At 39.3% G+C, this 15,784-nt stretch overlaps 2 pseudogenes; both read right to left on the bottom strand.

Moving 5' to 3' along the window:
* Positions 1 to 6,060: 6,060 nt before the first annotated feature.
* On the bottom strand, positions 6,061 to 7,555 carry LOC134381686 (CCR4-NOT transcription complex subunit 4-like; annotated as a pseudogene).
* Positions 7,556 to 11,069: 3,514 nt separating this feature from the next.
* On the bottom strand, positions 11,070 to 12,145 carry LOC134381685 (coilin-like; annotated as a pseudogene).
* Between the last annotated feature and the right edge of the window lie 3,639 nt (positions 12,146 to 15,784).

Below are 15,784 nucleotides of genomic sequence, written 5' to 3'. Positions count from 1 at the left end.
AACTAATAAAGGCCATCAAAGAACCCACAGCTAACACCATACTTGATGGTGAAAAACTAAAAGCTTTTTCTCAAAGATCAGGAACAAGACAAAGATGCCCACTTTCACCATCCTAGCCAGAACAAGTGAGCAAGAAAAAGAAATAAGATATCAAAATTGGAAAGGAAGATGTAAAATTATCTCTGCTCACAGATAAATAATCTTTTATGTAGAAAACTCTTAAAAGTTCACAACAATCTGTTAGAACAAATAAATGAGTTCAGCAAATTTGCAGGATACAAAATCAACATACAAAAATCAGTTGTGTTTCAATAACTAGCAATGAGCTATACAAAAAGGAAATTAAGAAGACAATTCCATTTACAATAGTATCAGAAAAAATTAAATACTTAGGAATAAACTTAACCAAGGAAATGAAAGTCTTATGCTGAAAAATCACAAAATGTTGCTGAAAAAAATTAAAGAAGACACATAAATGGAAAGACATCCCATGTTAATGGATTGGAAGATGTAATATTGTTAAGATATCAGGGGCTGAGCCCGTGGCGCACTCGGTAGCGTGCTGCGCTAGCAGCGCGGCGACGCTCCCGCCGCCGCGGGTTCAGATCCTATATAAGGATGAGCGGTGCACTCCCTGGCTGAGCGCCGATCACGGAAAAAAAAAAAAAAAAAAAAAAAGTTAAGATATCAGTATTACTTGAGTGATAGACAGATTCAATGCAGTCAGTCATAGGGAATCTCAAAGGACCCCCAACAGCCCAAACAATCTTGAACCAGAAAAATATAGTGGGAGATCTCACACTTCCTGGTTTTAAAACTAATTTATTTTTTTAGTAGCTGGCTGGTACAGGGATCTGAACCCATGACCTTGGTGTTATAAGGTTATGCTCTAACCAACTGAGCTAACTGGTGAACCCCTGGTTTTAAAACTTTTTACAAAGCTACTGTAATCAAAACAGTGTGGTACTGGCATAAAGATAGATAGAAAAATGGAATCAAACAGAGAGACCAGAAATGAAACCTTATATATATGGTCAAATGATTTTTTTTTTAAATTTTAACTTCTCAATATACATTGTAGTTGATTTTCATGTCCCTTTATGGTCAAATGATTTTTGAGAAGACCATTTAACCAGGAAAGCACAATCTTTTCAACACATAGCATTAGGAAAACTGGATGTCCATATGCAGAAGAGTGAAGTTAGATCCCTACCTTACACCATATACAAAATTAACTCAAAATGGATCAAAGACCCAAATGTAAGACTAAAACTATAAAATTCTTAGGAGAAAACATAAGGGGAAAGGTTCAGGACATTGGACTTAGCTATGATTTCCTACAAAAACAAAAACAAAAATAAAAGTAAAAATAAATTGGACTACATCAAAATTAAAAACTGTGCATCAAATGACACAATCAGAGTGAAAACTGAACTCTTAGAATGACAGAAAATATTTGCAATTATATATATAATAAGTTAATATCCAGAGTATATAAAGAGCTCCTACAACTCAACAATGACAAAAACATATAACCTGATTTTTAAATGGGCAAAGGACTTACACAGACATTTCTCCAAAGAAAGAAGATATAAAAATGGCTAACAAGCATATAAGAAGATGCTCAACATCACTAATCATCAGAGAAATGCAAACCAAAATCACACCTGGTAAGGAGGGCCATTATGAAAAAAGTAAAATGACAAGTGTCCATGAGTATGTGAAGAATTTGGAAGCCATGTGCATTGTCAGTGGTAATGTAAAATGTTGCAGCCGCTATGGCAAACAGTTTGGCATTTCCTCAAAAAGTTAAACATAAAATGACCATAGGATCCCACAATCCTACTTCTGGATATATATCCAAAAGAACTGAAAAAAAGATCTCAAAGAGCTATTTGCATGTGCATGTTTATAGCAATGTTATTCACGATAGACAAAAGGTGGAAGCAACCCAAGTGTCCATTAAGGGATGAATAGATAAAATACGGTATCTACATACAATGGAATTATACAGCCTTAAAAAGGAAAGAAATTCTGACACATGATACAATATGGGTGAACCTTGAGAACATTATACTAAGCTAAATAAGCCAGTCAAAAAAGACGAATACTGCAGGATTCCACATATATGAAGTAACTAGAGTAATCAAACTCATAGAAACAGAAAGAATGGTGAACAAACAAACAACCCCCCCAAAAAAAAACCCTGGGGCTGGCCCAGTTAGCTAACTTGGGAGAGCATGGTGCTGGTAACACTATGATGACAGTTCAGATCCCCACTGACCAGAGCAAAAAAAAAAAAGAGAACAGTGTTTGCCAGGGGCTGGAGGGTGGGGGAATAAGGAGTTGTTCAATAGAGTTTCAGTTTTGTAAGATGAAAAAGTTCTAGAGATCTGTTGCACAACAATTTGAATGTACTTAATGCCACTGAACAGTATGCTTAAAACTTAGATGGTAAACGTGTTTTTTACCACAATTTAAAAATTTTTGATCCCCATACTGGCCAGCTGACAAAAAAAAAATTTAATTTGAAAAATTTTAAAGAGCAATGTAAACATCCCATTTTTCATGTGAAATTTGACTACTTTGCTTAAACAAATAAAATAGTAGGAAAAAATCTATTTTCATAGTAAAATTATTTGCCTCTCACTCTTCCTCTCAAGCAAAATTTTCCAGAGGCTGCATGATATGTGATATCAATAGATTGAACGTGGAGACACATAAAAATTCAGTGGTCTTCTGCACTCGTCCCTTGCGATGACTCATCAGCCTCTGAGTGGCTCCTTTTTTCAGTTGTCTGTGGCCCCTCCTGTGTGGGTCCATGTGAACCCTATTACTGGTTTAGCTGGCCTGGGGGCCACCAAGGCCCTCCTCTCCCCTGCCTCCTCCAAGCAACTTCATCCGAAGGGCACAGCTGTGGCTTTTGCCAGATCGTGCTCTGCGTGCTCACCAGGGCCAGCCTTGAAGTGGCCAGGGCTCAAAATAGTGGGAGTGGTCCTTCCTTTCTCTCATCGTGGCTTCTCCTGCCTTCATGAATTCCTTTTCACCTGGGCTCTAGCAGCCCCAGCTTGGCAGTCGTTGCTTTGTAATAGTTGTAAATTGGTTGATTGTGGGAGAGAGTGATGCTGGGGACCATCTTTTCTGCCATCTTGACCAGAAGTCCTAGGGAGACAACTTTAATTTTTTAATGTTACAGTTAGTTATGAGATGCAGTGCTAATAATTAAAATGCCACATTTTCAAATGATTAAAACAAAAGAAATATTACACGTTGTCTTGAAAAATAAAAGAAGTACCAAGAACTGAGCACTTAGAGTGTTACCAAGTGCAGGAGAAGCCTGGGAAAAGCCACTCTGGACTGACTGCAATCTGCCATCATCAAAAGCACAGCAGTTATGGTTGTGAGCCCCACTGGTGTACACATCACTACATTAGATGCCATCCAGCTCGTGTCATTCACCCTCACTGTCAACAGCCACAAACTGCACACTCTAACCCAGCTACTTGTCTTGCCAATGCAATGTTGTAGGTCACAAAAGAGCCCAGAATCCTGATGGATCTCTGTAAATCCATCCATGAGCCTTGCTAAAAACAACAGATTGCCTTGCTGGTGGTGTAGGTCACCAACAAGTAGTAAGTAGTGTATTCACAGCTGAATAGCACACTCTGAGGGTAACACTACCATTCCATGACAAGGGATAAGATGAATTATATGAATCATACAAGAATGAGTGACTGTTCTATTCTACTAGAGAGAGTGGAGAGAGAAACAAAATGTCCTTTTTTTAGCAGACACCTCCAAAGCCCAAATTAAATGAGAACACTGTTCATAAGAATAATTCCCTTAGAGGTCTGGCCAGTTAGCTCAGTTGGTTAGAGTGCAATATTGATAACACCAAGATGAAGGGTTTGGATCCCTGCAGTCAGCTGCCCCCAAATAATAATAATAATAATAATAATAATAATAATAATAATTCCCTTAGATATAGTAGATACTTGGTCTAGAAAATGTTAAGGGATCATATAACCCAAAGTTCTGAAACCTTCAAAGGCAGCAGTGCAGAACCAGAGATATTCTAGTATCAAATTTATAGGAACCTAAAGTATTTCCCTAGAAATAAAAACATGACTGGCCAAAAGGGAATTTATCTCTCTTTCACAGAAAGTGTATTTGTGCACATATATGTCTGTAAATGGTTAATATTTGGAGTTCTCAGATATTAAATACTTTATTAATACATAGCACAGTTTTGATGTGTGTGTGCATGTGTGTGTATCAAAGTAAGTAAGTGCAAAAAGTACAGGGTGGCTTTATCCCTCCCGCTCTCATGAATAACCATTTTAAAATTTATTTTTGAACAAGTTTACTTATAAAACATAAAATCAGGCCACTTAGCTCAGTTGGTTAGAACGTGGTGCTGATAACACCAAGTTCCAGGGTTCAACCCCCGTTCCGGCCAGCTGCCAAAAAAAAGAAAGAAAAATCATAAAATCAGGATTTCTATCATACTGTTGAACTTTACAGTACTGTAATATCAGAGTCCATTTTTTAAAAATTTCTTTTTTTGTATTTTTTTAAATCTTTCAAACATACCATTTATTGACTTTTTTTCTCATTACAATGAAGACCTAAATTCAATGGAGAAACTTAAGGAAACAAAAAACTAAAATTTTTTTTAAATCTGAAAATAAAAATTGAGAATATTTTCTTACATACTGTTTTTCTTACAAAAATGATAATATGTTAAACATATCATTTTATGCAGTGATTTTTATATTATGAATAGTATATTTTCCTATGGCAGTAAATATTATTCTATAATTGTTTTTAATGTATTTATTATTTATTTCATTTACCAGTTTATTATAAAGGATATTACAAAGGATTCAGATGAAGAGATACATAGGGCAAGGTATGGGAGAAGGGGCACGGAGCTTCCATGCCCTCTCCAGGTGCACCACCCTCCGGCAACTTCCACGTTTTCCAATATTTGTGTTCCACTATCCAGAAGCTCATCCAAATCCAGTTCTTTTGTGTCTTTTTTTGCTTTTATATGGTATATGAAAACTTAGCAACTCTCCTATTAATTAAAATGCATCTAACCAATAACCAGGTGTAATGTTCCACCTTTCTTATAGAGCTCAATATTATAAGGCATACAACCAATTAAAAATTTGTGAGATTGTGATAAAGGCCTTTTATGTTTTTTCAGAGAAATTTCTGAAACTAACCCTACTGACCTAACAACCTGAAGGTGTGAACTATTCATCTTAAAGGCCTTAAAGGAACCTATCTGCTATAGGGACCCTGTATTTGTCCATTTCTGTAACTTACAACAAAATACTTGGAACTGGGTAATTTGTAAGAAAATAAAATTTATTGCTTACAGTTTCAGAGGCTAGGAATTCCAAAGTCCAGGGAACACATCTGGTAAGAGTCTTCTTTGGTGACGGCTTTACAGTAATGCAAGGGCCTCACATGGCAGAAAATGGTGGAACAGACAGAGAGACTCTTACATGCTTTCCTTTTGAAGCCCTCCGAACCACACCCCTGGCCACCATCACTAATCCATTCACTATGGTGTGGTCCTACAATCTAATCACCTCTTCAAAGCCCCATCTTTCAATTACCATAATAGGATTTCCCCCCTCAACAGTTACAGTCGGAATTAAGCTTCTAATATATGAACTTTGGGGCACACAATTCAATCAGTCCACAGCAGACCCCTCCCAGAACTGTGTGGTGTGGTGCTGTGGCAGGAGACTCAAGTCTAAGAAGTTGCTATTTGAGGTGGGGTTTGCTGCGCAGTTCAAGAGCATTATGCTATTGTGTGGAAAGGCCATCCAGGATAGGGGGCTCCTGACCTGGAAGACAGAGTGACTTATTTACCACACACTGCTGCTGGAATTGAGGGAGCCTTCATGGCAGGACTGAAATGATCTGTTGAGAGAGGGGACTTTGGTGTGTGCAGCAGGAATCCTGAGCTGGACCATTGGCTGCTGTAATGTGTGAAGAGGACTTCTGAAGGGATGTCAGCAAAGGCAGGCTTGCTGTTCCTTCTCAATCAGGACTGCTAAGGCTTTTTCAAGTGGCACCAAAGAGATCCAATCCCAAGATGTCCTCTGGTTTTTGAGAAGAACCACAGTCAAGGATACTTGCCGGTATGGGAGCATGATAGCACCATGGTTTCCGACGGAGGCCCATGGGTCTGGTGCTGTGGGCCAGTCCCTGGATGTCAGTGGGGAGCTGGGGCAAGGAGAAAGGCCACTTGAAGTAGGGTTGGGTTGTCTGGGAATAGCAACTGTGACTCTGTCCCTGCCCCTTCCAAAGGGGACCATGCACCATGACCAGATGAACTGACAGGGATGACTGGGCTAGATTTTGACCAACTAAGTGGTAGTGAAGGCCCATCCCTATTACACGTCACTCTTCCCTACACAAGAGAATTGAAGGCTTGTCAATAGGGCTCTGCGATGGTGTCACTTGGCTCTTATTCTTATCATTGAAACCCATGGAAAGTTGAATAAAATGGGGATTTAATTTATAAAATTCTTGAAGTAGCTTATTGCATATTCTTGATATTTGCCCACAAGCATTTTTTCTTTTGTGAGGCTAGCCATCCTCTGATTCAGGTAGATGCAGGCAGTGTTTATTCTTAAGGTGGCAGCTGCACTTTTCTGTGTACCTAGAAGTGCCTTAAGTGTTCTGCCATCTCCACCACGTTGTCCTCACACTGTGTGGCCCTGTCCTGGGAGATACAGGTGATGTAAGCACTGGCACGTGGCCTGGTGCAAGCCTGAATATAATGTGCAACTTATACATACATACACACACACACACACACACATATATATTATGTATAATTATACATAATATATATATATATATATATATATATAAAATTGATGGCAACTTTATACATTTCATCAGACTTCCCAAAATATTCTGGTCCTTTTAAAACCCCTGGGCTGGCTAGGCACTGAGAAAGACCTACGTCACAGATGATGTTTTTGTACAAGTATAATAGGCAACAGTTAGACCTTTTCTTATACTTTCTGTTTTTTCTCATTTTGCTTCTGGTTTTTCCTCAGTCTTTGAACTTTGCAGTTCTTCCTGGGAAAGTGGGTTATACACACTGGAATCTTCTGGATATGGCTTTCTACAAGTAGGACAAAGCCCTGTTTCATCAGTGTGAATCTGATGCCAACAGCATTGGCCAATCTGGTAGCTACAGGGGCAAGGGAAAAAGCTGCCTCCTTGCCTGGCTTGTCTCTGCCATCTGCACCAGACACCCAGACAAGAGTAAGGAAAACTCCTCACCCAATCTGATGGCTTCCAAGCATGACCTGTTGGCTAAGAGAGGGACTCTCATCTTTCAGTGGGCCACTTGTAGGTACTTTCTAAGAGCACAAGGAGTTCCAAACCGAACACTTTGAGAGGCACTGCAGCAGCGGGCTCACTCATTGGAAAGAGCAGCCCGATGCGCCCAGCCTGGTGGGAAGGAGCACGGCATTCGCCAAGAGCTCATCATTTGCTTTTGAGCCACAGAAGCCATGCTCTGCTTCGGCCAGGCTGGCCTGCTGCCCCCAAGACCAGCCACACCACTGCATTATGGCCTCCAGATGATGACGTGATTACTCGTTCCCTCACCGGAGACACCATCCCTGCCACCAGCAAGGATTTGCATCCCACTTCTCTCCCAACAAAGCTCAAGCCCCCTTCTTATCAAGGACCACCCCCACCGACTCTTCTGACTCTGTCCCTACACATTTGTTTAAAAGAGCCATATTGAAGCAAAAGCATGTCCTTTCAGTAGCCTTGAAAAACTGTAATTCTTTCTCCAAAGTTCTAAATTCTTATAAATCTGGAAGGTGAATGCTACAGAGTTCAAGTCTGATGAAAGTACATAATAATGACCTATAGAACTTAATGGAATTAGATAATCCTATCTGCTTTATACTGTTGTTCTACAAAAACTTGTGATAAATTTATTAGACTCCCCATGGATTTTACAAATGTTCAAGCTTCAGTTTAAGCATTCAATATGTGCAAAGTGATGCTCAATACATACATGGAACATAATGCTGCTCAACATCTTTTTGTTAATTTAACATGGAACGAACAGTTAGTAGGTGCCCATAATGGTTCAAGAACAGAGTAAGCCATGTCATTCAAGGATGTTTAGTTGTCTTGTTTCATTAGTGGGGGAAGGGGGGGTGAACAAATAATGCAGATTTGACTTAACATAATAGAAATTTGCAAAATATTTATTTCTAAATAACTGTGTAGATACAGCAGCACCTTCCTGGAAAATACAGAAAGAAATAACTAAAAACGTTGCAGGTTGCAGGTAGCTTGATAAAGAATACCTACTTTCTTCTCCATGGAAAGGACATACCAAGAAATTTTGTGAGCCCTTGAATGAACACAAATCTCATTTGCAAAAGCACATCAACAACTAACTCCCTGTGCTGTTTGTTTGATTTGGAACCCAGGGAAGCTACAGTCCTATGGCATGGGATTAAATTACCTACTAGATTATACATAGGCAAGCATCTCAGTATCAGTATATTCTGTATGTATATTCTAGAGTAAGGAAATCAAGCCACCAAATATATATTTGCATATGAGTATTTCTACATGCATTCTTATTATCTTAGCATCTGGTTTTGTATCAGCTATGATCCTGTAAACTGTTATTGCAAAGAAATAAGATTTGCAACAATTATCTATTTACATTTGTTCCATGGCCTAGAAGAGAAACATGCAAAAATAATCCACTCAACAAAGTTCAGATGATTTCTGGAAAAGATATGTGTGGAAGATCAGAGCACAGCAACCAAACCCCATTCAGGGAGTTCTAAGCCTTTAGTTCCGGACTCCCTACTATAAAGACAATTAGCCTCAATAAAAATATCACCAAGTTACTTGTGGAGATAAGCACCATGGGGCTACCTCTGCCTTTAATTGAAGCCTGCATCTCTAGTCTATCAATTCTTTAAGTTCAGAATTCTGAAATACACTCACGCACACATACATATGCACACACATTTAATCAGGAAGAAAACCTGCAATCATATTTGAGGCAACAATTTTATTTTCTTTCCTTAGCCTTAAAGTATTTCTCATTCTAAGTACTAAAGGCTTCTTGGAATCTGGAATGTGGATTCTAGTTATTTCTCCTTAATAAAAGTAAGTAATTTTAAATTACCCACAGACCCATCTGTAAAGTGCATTATCTTAGTTTTTAGGTAGTTTCTTTGCTAATATTTATATACCTAGGGTATCTCATCTACATTTTTTTTTTTTACTAGCCCTTAGAGACCCCCAGACTTAACTTGAAAAAAACAGATTGATTTGCAATTGTTATCTTCTTATGAAACAATCCTTGGATTAAAAAAAAAAAAAGAGGGAGATATCTGTGAAAAAGCATATTCTATGGGAACAATTTTCTTTTTACCCTTGGCTTGGTGTCGCCCGCACCGCTCTCAGCCAGTGAGCGCACCGGCCATCCCTATATAGGATCCGAGAGTGCTCCCAGCGCCGCACTCTCCTGAGTGAGCCACGGGGCTGGCCCCAGAACAATTTTCTTGAAAGCCTAGATAGACCACAGCTGATGTGTGATTATTAGTGCTGCAGGTTAGTTATCTGAACTAATCAGTAATACCATAAAGGGAAACTATTACATGAAAAATGGACAATTAAAAGATAATGTTTTGAGGAGAATTTGTTTAAATTATTTTTATCTTTAGGTCTCTGTCAAGTGCCTCATTTGGCTCTCTCTCTACTGGGACTCAGGTAGGCTGGGGTTTACTAAACCTATGCCTTGGCAGTACCACTTCAGATCCCTTCAGTTCACTAAGATATTGAACAAGGTCCCCACATGAGGAAATAAAGACCAATCGGGGCTGGCCGGGTAGCTCAGTTGGCTAGAGCCTTCTAACACTAAAGTCACGGGTTCAGATCCACTTACTGGCCAGTGTCAAAAATACATACATAAATAAAAATGGTTTTTAAAAAAGAACAATCAGCAAAGATAAACTGTAAACATCATTGAACCTTACACTGTTACAACACCAAAGACAAGGGTTCAGATCCCTATACCAGCCATTAGTTTCTTCTTCATATTTTGGAAAAAATAAACATTTGTTATTAAAAAAACAAGTAGAATTAAGTGATTTGTTGATGAGGTAAGGAGATTCTTCTCATTTTCTTTTTTTTTTTTTTTTTTAGTTCAATATGGCTTTAAAATTTTGCAAAGTTGAAAGAGGGATCTGACCTTTTAAAATAACGTAATTTTCACAATATATATCTAGCCATTATTTATTGTATTAAATTATTTGTTGTATTGAATAATAACAAAAAAGTAAGTTTCCATTCATGATCCTCACTCCAGCTCAGCCAGGTGCTTGGCATCATGCAGCAAGATAACACATTCCCTGCTCTGAAGCTCACAGCAAATGCTCTCAACCAAGTGGAACACCAGTTCTCCTCCAGGCACACACATGATATCTTATTTGCACTGCTCAACACAGGGCACTAAGAATCCTTAATTTTAAGGTTGAAAAAAATGTGAAAGGATTCCTTCACTCACTGCCTGCAACAGATCCAACTACCTGTTAACTCATGACAATTGCACATATAAAATACATGAAATTTGTAAGCTGTTCCACATTTAATGGAACTCAAATGTCAAAAAATCAGATCAAGTAACATGCTTTTTTTAAAATGTTACTTAATAAAATTTATTGAGACAAGATATACAGCACATTCTTAGACTTGGTATTATGAACTCCTACTGACAATTGTTACTTGATGGTTAAAAAATAAACTTAAAGAGATGAAACCACACATGCTTGGTGTATAACAATGCCTGCAGGGAATGTTATGTTTTAAATTTACAAAATCAACACCCATGTTATTTTAAATGATGAAGCAGATTTTTTCCTATGCAGTAAAGTGAAGGTAACAAAAAATCTATACAACTTTCAAATCCTTTTTTTAAAGTTCAGGTTATAGTCCCTTTCACAAACAAGACATTTATAAACTATGAGGTGGAGATGTCATACTCAGACAAGTTCTCTCCTACTCAATGTTTTATTCAGAGATTCAGTAATCAATCTTGGATAAATCAACTCTCCTCAAAAAACAGTGATCCTTCTCCTCTGTCACAGTATACTCCATGACTTCAGTTCCATTTTTGTTGTGATAAATCAAAGCAAATTTCCCAGGTTCTTTCAAGGCGGGTAAGGATAAAAGATATCTACTTGCTGGATCTCTGGATTATGGCTTAATACTTCGTCCTTCCTTGTAGTCTGAGACATTAGGAGAATAATTGAATGTTGGTTCCAAAAGCTTAAATGCAGTCTTTTCTCCAACTTGAAGGGCAGCTGCTAACAGTGGTAACAAACTGTAGTCCTCCTGTGTGTCTCTGCTGGATTCTGGATAATAGCAGATGTGTTAGTTACCATTTCATTTAATTGCTCCTGCTTCTGATATGCAGTGTTTCCATTTAAAACACAGGAAACAGCTTGCCCTCGTCCTTGACCTCTGCCTGGCATGCTCTGACCCCCAGCTCGCTTCCAAAAAAGACCGTCTCCTCTACCTCACCTTCTTCCTAAACGAGTGGGGAGAGACATATTTGGAGGAGGAGCAGGGGCACTTCTGCCAGCATGAGTTAGAATGCTTCCATCCAGCAGCACTCGGAGTCTGTGACGACGGCCTCGGACCTGGACAACCTCTTCCTGCAAAGAGGCCTACTGTCTTTAAGAAACCTGCAGCACACTCTGGGGCGCTCTTTGACACTATGCATTGGTCATCTGACTCTGAACTGGAGTCCAAACTGGAAGATGATGTTTTGGTGATCTAGCCCTTTGCTGGGGGTAAAGTTAAAGCCAGTTTTTGTAGCCAGTTTGTTTGCAGTTATATTTTTTGTAGAGGGTCCTTCCTTTGGTAACTTGGTTGTTATTTTTTCTGAGGAATTTCTGACCTCCAAAGTGACATTGCTGAAACCATTAATGGGTGATTCATGACAAGACTCAGACTCCAAGGAGGAACAGGGACTATCTTTGGACAAATGCCTGATCACTTTAGGAGACTTGGGGTTCTTGGTCTTTTTTTTTTATATATATTCACATTTCTCCTTTTTCTTTTTGGCAGCTGGCCAGTACGGGATGTGAACCCTTGACCTTGGTGTTATAACACAGCCTCTACACAACTGAGCAACTGGCCAACTCTCAGAACAGATTCTTTATTTCTAGAATTTCTATTTGTTTTTTTAATTGATTCTATTCCTTTGTCAAGTTTCTCATTTTGCTCTTAGATTGTTTTCCCCTTCAATTTTCTATCTGTATTTTCTCGTGACTCCTGAATATCTTTAAAAGGATTATTCTGAATTCTCTATCAGACATATCATAAATCTGCTATTCTTCAAGGTCCATTCCTGGTGACTTGTGGTTTCTTTTGGTGGCATATTTCTCTGTTCTCGATTTTTGTGACTTTACTTTGATGCCTGGGCATTTGAAGAGACAGTTACCTCTTCCAGGTTTTGTGGACATGTGGACTGAGAAAGTTCGGGAAAGTAGTGTATGCAGTGCTAAGTAGGTCCTTCTCCCTCTGATAAGAAAAAATTAAGTTTCTCAGTAAGCCCAGAGGGGACTGGTAAGATCCCGGATCCTGAAATGTGGAGTCCTTAATACTTTTAGTCCAGGGCTTTGGGTCTCAACTGCAATTCTGGAACATGAAAAGAAAGAAAACCTGCATGAAACATCATGTTGTACATTTATTCAGAATACAAAAATGAGGTATTTAAAGAATAAGATAAAGACAACATTCGCAAGAGGTATCATAAAATTAACACTCACAGGAGTATCAGTCAGAACTACCTTTTCAGGAAACCAATTTGGAAATACGTAACAAGAACCTTAAAAATGTTCTTAAGAATATAATCAGAGATACAGAAAAAGATTTGTATAAAGATGTGCATTAAGATGCTATTTATAAGGAATATTTACATTCTCAATAATTTAAGACAGGAAGTAATCTACTGTATTAGTACATTTTTGTTGCTTATAACAAAATACACAGAACTGGGTATTTTATAAAGAAAATGAAATTTATCACTTACAGTTTCTGAAGCTGGGAAGTCCGAAGTCCAAGGAACACATCTGGTGGTGGTGACAGTGACCCGTTACATTAAAAGATGGTGAAAGCAGAGAGAGCAGAGAGTAACTTCTCATGTGTTCTTCCTTTAAAGCCCTCAGAACCATGCCCCTGACCACCATTACTAATCCATTCACTACAACGTGGTCCTACAATCCAATCACTTCTTCAAGGCCCCACCTTTCAATGACTATGATAGGACTTCCCACCCTCAACAGTTACAGTGGGGATTAAATGTTGGGGGGACATTCAACCCAAGGCATCTACGTTTCCAGTAAAAAGTACATGGTAAGTGCGTTGTGCTACCTCATCATAATGGAATATTATATAGCCATTCAAAGCTGTAGTTTTATGAGTTTCAGTGACAGGGAAATGATTACCACAGGTGCCTCTTTGTTGTGTTTTAAAGTATCCTAAAAGTAAAATATACACGAGAAAGTGTTTATTTCTTTTGGTGGCTAGCTGGTAAGGGGCTTCGAACCCATGACCATGGTGTTATAAGGCTGGGCTCTAACCAACTGAGCTAACCAGTCAGCCCTCTAGTGTATATTTTAATTGCCAGTTTCTATGCTGGCAATTCCTCATTAAATGGCAAATTCTATAAAGTCACAACAGGGTTCAGAGTCTCTGATGTAAGATTTTGGTTCTAGTTTTGTCTCTGCCACCTACTATTTATGTACTCTGGGCAAGTTACTTTCATCTTGGTATGTCATTTTTCTTATCTGTAAAATAGGATCACAATATCTACCTCATGAAGTGTTGTGAGAATAAAGTGAAATGTTTAATAAAAATCCTTAGTGCAGTTTCTGGCACATAGTAAGCACTCCAGAAATGTAAGCTATACTTTTTGTACTACTTTTTGATTTATAGTTTCACCCCAGTAGCTAACACAGTCTCTGGCACATATTAGGAACTTAAGAATAAGCTAAATGGCCAATGAATGAGGAAAGGAAGAAAGGAAAGTGTCACATGAAACCATCCCAATTATAGTTTTAAATAGCCATGGGAAAAAACTGAAAGAATTTTTCATATTTCTGTATTTTCCAACACATTTTTTAAATGTGTAGTGCCTTTACAATCAGAAAAAGTTAAATTTATTAAGCATTTAAAAAATATATATATATTTTTGGCAGCTGGCCAGTATGGGGATCTGAACCAGTGGCCTTGGTATTACAAGGTTTAAAAATCTATTTTTATGCACACAGTAAATTCACACTGTGTTCCTGCATAAGTTTGTTTTCCTAGGTATTTCCATGGTTCCAGGATTCTCTTATAGGAAATGACCGTTTAACTTGTTTTTATATGAAAACACAAATGTTTGTTTTCTTCCCTATTCCCCACCACCCCCACGCCCCACTCTGTAAAGGAAGGGACAGGCCCAGTGACTGAGCTGTCCTTGCTCAGGAGACAGGAGTACATTTGGGGTGTGAGAGTGCTAAATATTTTGGTTCTGATTTTAAGGGGTCATCTGAAGTTCAGTAGTGAGAGAAGAGAAGAAAGGGGGTTTCACATGGAGGGATGCAAGAGTATGGGGCAGCAGGAGAGAGAGAAGGACAAGCCAGGAGTGGCTACGGTGGGCCTCCAAAGGCCTGGGGCCCGATCCAGGACGCTTCTCCCAGAAGGGACTCCATAGCCTTTATTAAGGGGAAAAAGTAAGACCATGGTGGGGGCAATAGTCAAGAACCCGGGGGGATAACGGGGGAGCTCTGGGCCCAAAGCCCACCAGGGACTGACTGCCCAGCTTTGATGTGAGCAAGAGCCACCAGGAGGAGTTGGCCCAGGCCTCAGCCGCTTCCTCCCACAGTGGCTCAAAAAGGGGAATGCCTGAACTGCAGCTGACTGCCGGGGAGACTGAGGCCAGCTAGTGCACGTGACCCAGGACAGCAGAAGCCCCCAGAGATCCTTGGCTAGCTAGGGGTGACATCCTGCTCCTCTCCTTGAGCAGGCTGGAGGCCTGGAGCTAAGACACTACTGCCCATTCCTGTTTACTTTCTCGCCAGGTGGGAACAGAGGAGAAGAATTTGGGAGTGACAGGCGTGTGGTCACCTTTTTGTTTACTATTTGAGTAGACTCTTGTTTAGCAATAACTGGTATTATCTTCTTGTGTTAAAGAAACTATTGTCAAATAACAAAATTACACCAAATGTAGTTAAAGATCTCAATTGGCTTCATTACCTAGAATGGGGCAACACGTCATTCCAGAAAATAGAGGAAGTGTTCCCATGAGCCGAGCAGAGGAGGTTGATCTTATAGACAGAAAAAGGGTCTGAAGAAAGCAGAAGCAAAGAACAAAAAGCAGATTGGTCCCTTCAATGTAACTTCCTTGTAAGTAGGGAACAGGGACACAGAACAATAGGAAAATAACTGACTGGTTAACATCAGGCTACTGCAGGCTCTTCGGTGTGAGGATTAAAGCAGAGGGAACTTCAGTCTCACACCTGATGAAGACTGAAACTGGCCTGTTTGGGAAACTGGCTGTTCTCTCTCTCTCCTGACTTCTCGGAAGGTCAGACCACAATCTAGGTGCCATGGAACTTAGTAGACGTGACTCCATTTTGGTTTTAGTCTGATCTGTTGGGGCCTAGTGCAGGAACTTAGTCCAAAACAATGGCCTCCATCATTT

Source organism: Cynocephalus volans, chromosome 7 (genome assembly GCF_027409185.1).
Source record: "Cynocephalus volans isolate mCynVol1 chromosome 7, mCynVol1.pri, whole genome shotgun sequence".
In the NCBI taxonomy this organism is placed as follows: Eukaryota; Metazoa; Chordata; class Mammalia; order Dermoptera; family Cynocephalidae; genus Cynocephalus; species Cynocephalus volans.
This window is presented reverse-complemented; position numbering and strand designations above follow the sequence as displayed.